Below are 5647 nucleotides of genomic sequence, written 5' to 3'. Positions count from 1 at the left end.
ATATATATATATATATAGTAACTCAGTCTTGGAACCAGATTGAGTTTTGCACCAAACAGGTGTTTCTCAAGGAGGAAGCAAGACAGCCCACAGAAACCTTTGTAGCCAGCCAGAGCTCTGACAAGCCCTTGAGAGACCTTGAGACTCCCAGATCTTCAGGTTCTATGTGCAATAGATGGAAGCCAAATGGCAAGGTACTAGGGAGATTCCCCCCCTCACCATTCTGCAGGAGGATAACTCCTCTGGCACCCTGACACCATGACAGGTAAAGCAAGAGGAGGGTAAGCGGTCTTCACTAAGTGAAAATGTTAGTGAACTAAAGGAAGGAGCCATCTTGGAACTGGGCAACTTCTGAAAAGTGGAAGACAGCATGGGTGCAAGGCCAGGACAATGACAAGGAAAATCAGCACTTACCCTTGGTGAAGGGCTAGGCCCTGCATGACCTCAGCAATGCAGTCACCCAGGGCCTGGTGGATCTGTGTTCTCTCAACTCTTCTTTCCCAGGGATACTGAGGAAGGGCTTGTTTTCTTAAGACTTCTGCTCAGCTACCAAACTGGGACTAAGAACTTTATTAGGGAAAAAAATAGAATTTTAAAAACATTTTTAAAGAATTTTTTTTTAAATTCTTTGTTTAGCTTTTTGAGGGACTGCCTAACTGAATTTCACAGAGGCTGCACCATTTTACATTCTCACCAGCAATGTATGAGAGTTCCAATTTCTCCACATCCTTGTCAACACTTGTGATTTTCTATGTTAGGTTTTTTGTTTGTATGTTTTTTAGCCATTCTTGTAAGTGTGAAACGGTATCTCATTCTGGTTTTGATTTACATTTCCCCAATGACTAGTGATGTTAAACATCTTTTTATGAACTTATTGGCCATTTGTATATCTTTTGAGAAATGTCTATTTATGTCTTTTGTCCATTTTTAAATTGAGTTTTCTTTTTGTTTAGTTTTAGTTTTTTTAGTCTTTTTGTTTAGTTTTAGTTGTCTATTCTTTATTTTGAATATCAAACTCTTATTAAATACATGATTTGTAAATTTTTTTCCCATTCTGTAGTTGCCTTTTACTATCAAACTCTTATTAAATACATGATTTGTAAATTTTTTTCCCATTCTGTAGTTGCCTTTTACTATCCTAATAGTCTTTTGGTGCACAAAAGTTTTTAATTTTTATAAAGTTCAATTTATCTTTTTTTCTTTTGCTGCTCATGCTTTTGTTGTCATATTGAAGAATCTATTGCAAATCCAAAGTTATGAAGATTGACCCCTATGTTTTTATCTAGAGTTGTATGGTTTTAGATCTTGTCTTTAGGTCATTAATCCCTTTTGAGTCATTTTTATACCTGATGTGAGATAGGTCCAATTTCATTCTTTTGGGTGTGAAAATGCAATTATACCAGCATAGTTTTTTGAAAAAACTGTTCTTTCCCTCATTGAATGAACTTGGTACCCTTGCTACAAATCAATTGCTTATAGATGTGTGGGATTATTTATAGACTTCTAATTTTATTTTATTGAGCTATATATCTTTCCTCATGGTAGTACAGAATCATTTTGATTACTTTAGCTGTGTAGTAAGTATTAAAATTAGAAGGTCTGAGTTCTCCAGTTTTGTTCTTCATTTTCAAGACCAATTTATCTATTTGGAGTTCCTTGCAATTCATATAAATGTGAAGAGAGAGTTTTTAACTTTGACAGAAAGGCTGTTGGAATTTCCATAGGGATTGTGCTGAATCTGTAGATTGCTTTGGGCAATAGTGACATCTTGCTAATGTTAATCTTCCTATCTATGAATATGTTATGTCTTTTGCTTACTTAGGTTTTCTTTAATTTCTAGTCACAATATTTTGTAGTTTTCAGTGTACAAGTTTTTCATGTTCTTAGTTAAATTTATTCTTAAATTTATTGGTGTATTAAGAGTGTCTCTTAACACTACTGTGAATGAAATTATACCTTTTAAATTTCATCTTCAGATTGTTCATCGCACGTGTACAGAAACAACCAATTTTTGTACTTTGGTCTTATAACCTGCATCTTTGCTGAATTCATTTATTAGCTCTAGTAACATTCTTTTCAATCTTTTGTAATTTTCTATTTATGGGATCAATCATATCATCTGTAAATGGCAATAGTTTTAACTTCTTCCTTTCTAATTTGGATGCCTTTGCTTCTCTTCCTTGTTTAATTGCTCTGGCTAGAACTTTCAGTACAATGTTCAATAGCAGTGATGAAAGGGGACATACTTGTCTTGTTCCTGATCTTAGAGAATCTTGAGAATTTTTTTTCTTTCATTGTGGATCATTTTAAGAAATTTATGTGTTTTGGAGAATTTGAGCATTTAATCTAATTTATGCAATTTATTGGCAAACCATTGTTTATAGTATTCTCTCATAATCTTTTGTATTTTTGTCAGGTCAGTAGAGATTGCTGCACTTTCATCTGATCTTAGTTGTTTATTTTTTCTCTTTTATTTTCTTTGTCAGTCTAGCTAAAGGTTTGCCAATTAAAAATTTTTTTTTCTAAGAACAAGCTTTCTGTTTTATTGCTTCTTTTTATTATTTTTCAATTCTCTACTTCATTTATGTTCACTGTAATCTTTATTATTTCCTTTCTTCTACTAACGTTGGTTTTAGTTTGCTCTTCTTTTTCTACTTCCTCAAGATGTAAACTCAGGTTGCTGATTTTAGATCTTTTTTCTTTTCAATTGTGTTTACAGCTGTAAATTTCACCCTGAACACTCTCTTCCGTGCAATGATGCACTCTGAATTTTTAAACGTTAATTTTTCACTCTGTGCTTGATTTTTGGAGAGTGTCTTTTGTTTTTGCCTTCAACTATGCTAATTTTTATTTCTGCAGTGTCTAAGCTGCCAATAATCTCATCCTGTGTCTTTCATATCAGCCAGAATATTTATCTGTATTATTTTGATTTGAGTCTTTTTTATGTGTTTGATATCTCTTCTCTACTTTTTGAACTATAGAACATGATTATAATTACTATTTTAATATCCTTTTCTGTTAATTCTGGAATCTGGCAGCTTTATTGATTTACTGATTTTTCTCCTGATTATGGGTCATATGTACCCTCTTCTTCAAGTGTCTGACAATTTTTAATTGGGAATGTCCTTCACTGTAAATTTTATCTGATTGGATGTTGAGTATTTTTATGTTTTTATAAATATGAGTGTGCTTTCTTCTGGAATGCAGTTTGATCATTTCAGGTGTTGCTTTTAAGATGAGTTAGGTAAATTCAGATCAGTGCTCAATCTCAGGCTATGTATTTCCCACTATGCAGGCAAGATCTTCTTGAGTACTAAATTCAACGTTCCATAAATCATATTCTTCAATGTGTCTGGTGGTAACATCTACCATTCTCAGATCTATACAAACACTGGACACTGCCGCTACTAATTCTTTCATATTCTTCCTTCTCCAGACTGATCAGTATTCAGCAGAATGCCTGAGCTCAGGGAGGAAGATAGGGACTCTGTAAATGCCTGTAGTTCTCTCTCTGTTTTGCTGTCTCCTTTCTTCTTTCTGTTAACCTGCTCTGCAAATTCTAGCTGCTTGAATTTTCAGTTTAGCCTCCTCATATCCCAAGGATGCTTTCTCATTCTGCCAGAGTTCCTCTGTTAGGTTGCAAACTAGAAACTTTCACAAGGCAGTAAGTTGATCATAGGGCTCATCTCATTTGTCTTTCATCTGTCATTGATCACTGTCATTCTTTGCTTGATGCCCATTCAATGTATTGAAAACTATTGTTACAGGGATTTGTCAGTTTTTAATTTTTTCAGAGAGCAGGGCAAATCTGGTTTGTCTTACTACGTCTTGGCCAGAACCACAGGAAATTTCATATACAACAACAAGCCATAGGTATTCATGATCTTCTTTCTTATTATGTGGCCTGAGCAATTTGTTTCTGATGACATAATGTTAAGATGACCTAAATACAGATGCTGTAATCAAATTTTGTTTTTCACATTTAGCAATCAATCAATGAGTCATTTGTGTGAACAGATATCAGTATCTAACATCTTAAAGCATTTTAGTCATGTAATTCTTCCCCGTTCCCCATCCCCATATCTATCCCTTGGCATTCCTTCTTCTCCATCTCCATTCTATTCTAACTTAATAGTGGTAGAAATTAGTTTGTGAAAATGCACTTTCTCAAAGTTCAGGTAGAATAAAATTTTATACAGATATAGTAATGAAAATATATTAAAGTTATAACTCTGCATGATAATAAATAATAATTATTGAATGTTCACCATAAGTTAGAGATTTTTCTAAGCCTTTTACATATTTAAAATCATTGAATCCTCACAGAAACCATTCAATAAATTCACTTATAATCTCCAGTAAAGATATTGGGGTTCAGGGAGGTTAAGAAACTTACCCAAGGTCACAAAGACCATCACTACCTAATATTGCTGCATGGAGATTTTACCCTCAAAATGTGTATATGTTTATGTGTGGGGAGCTAATTAGCTAGGAAAAGCCCTAATGTAATATGCTTTATTTATATTCAAATTACTGATTGCATAGAACAATGTTGGCCCAAACCTAATGCTTTGTGAAAATGGACTTTTGTCTTATTCATTGTTTCCTTGGTAGTCATCATATCTATGGATCATAATAATCCTGGTTTAACTGTCAATAGTGGTAGTGAGTCTTTTTCCATCTTGTCATTCTAAAAGTCCTGAATTCATGATCTACCCTTCAGATCTGATCTTCCTTTTACATTTCTCATTAATTTTGTTAAAGAAAAATTATTCATTGGCACTTATTAAAGATGGTAAGGAAGGCTCTACTAAGAAAGGGGATTATTGTGATGAGTGTAGGAACCACTTCAACAGGGGAAGACAGATTGGGTCTGACTTCAACTCCAAGGAAAAGTGGGGATTTATAGCCAAGGAACAGAGTGGGAGTCAAAGGATGGAAAATTATTAGGAAGAAATATCAAGGGTAAGGGGGATTCTTGCTAGACAGACTTCAACAGAATTCTTGTTGAAGACAACTCGAGGTTATAAGAATGGGGAGTGATTGGATACTAAGGGTGGGAAATTTCCACTAAACTGACTTAGCAGGATTCTTGCTCAGACTGAATTCTATAAGAAGAGAGAGGGAAGCTGAAGTTTGGGCCCAGTTGAGCAGAGGGCTCAGAGGAGCCTGATTAAAATTTGGTCAAAGGAGAAACAGTCTTTGTCAATATGAAAGGCATCATTTACTTACCCAAACATGAAACTTAGGGTTTTCTGTGGTTCTCCCCGTCCCTCACACCTCCACAGAGTAAGTCCTCAAGTCCCCTTGATTCTAAACCAAATATCTCATGAGTCAGTTTCTTTTGCTCCTTACCCACAGTCTCTGCCTTAGTTAAGGCCCTTGGCCCAGCTCCTCTGGGTTGCACCAACAAGCCCATATCTCCTTACCTCTTGTTTCATTTCCCACCCACATTTACTACAATTGCCACAGTGATGTCACAGTGGTTTTTCAAGAATTGAAATCTTTTCCTATCATTCATCTATCATAAGTCTTCCCACTTTAAACTTTGAGAAGCTTCATACTGTTTTTGTATAAAGCCCAAATTTTTATCATGCTTATTGGACTCCCTATGCTGCAGCCAAGCTTGCCTTTCCAGGCTTGTCAT

This window comes from Colobus angolensis, unplaced genomic scaffold (genome assembly GCF_000951035.1).
Source record: "Colobus angolensis palliatus isolate OR3802 unplaced genomic scaffold, Cang.pa_1.0 Scaffold232, whole genome shotgun sequence".
NCBI lineage: Eukaryota > Metazoa > Chordata > Mammalia > Primates > Cercopithecidae > Colobus > Colobus angolensis.
The sequence above is the reverse complement of the archived record's forward strand: the minus strand, read 5'-3'. Positions refer to the sequence as shown.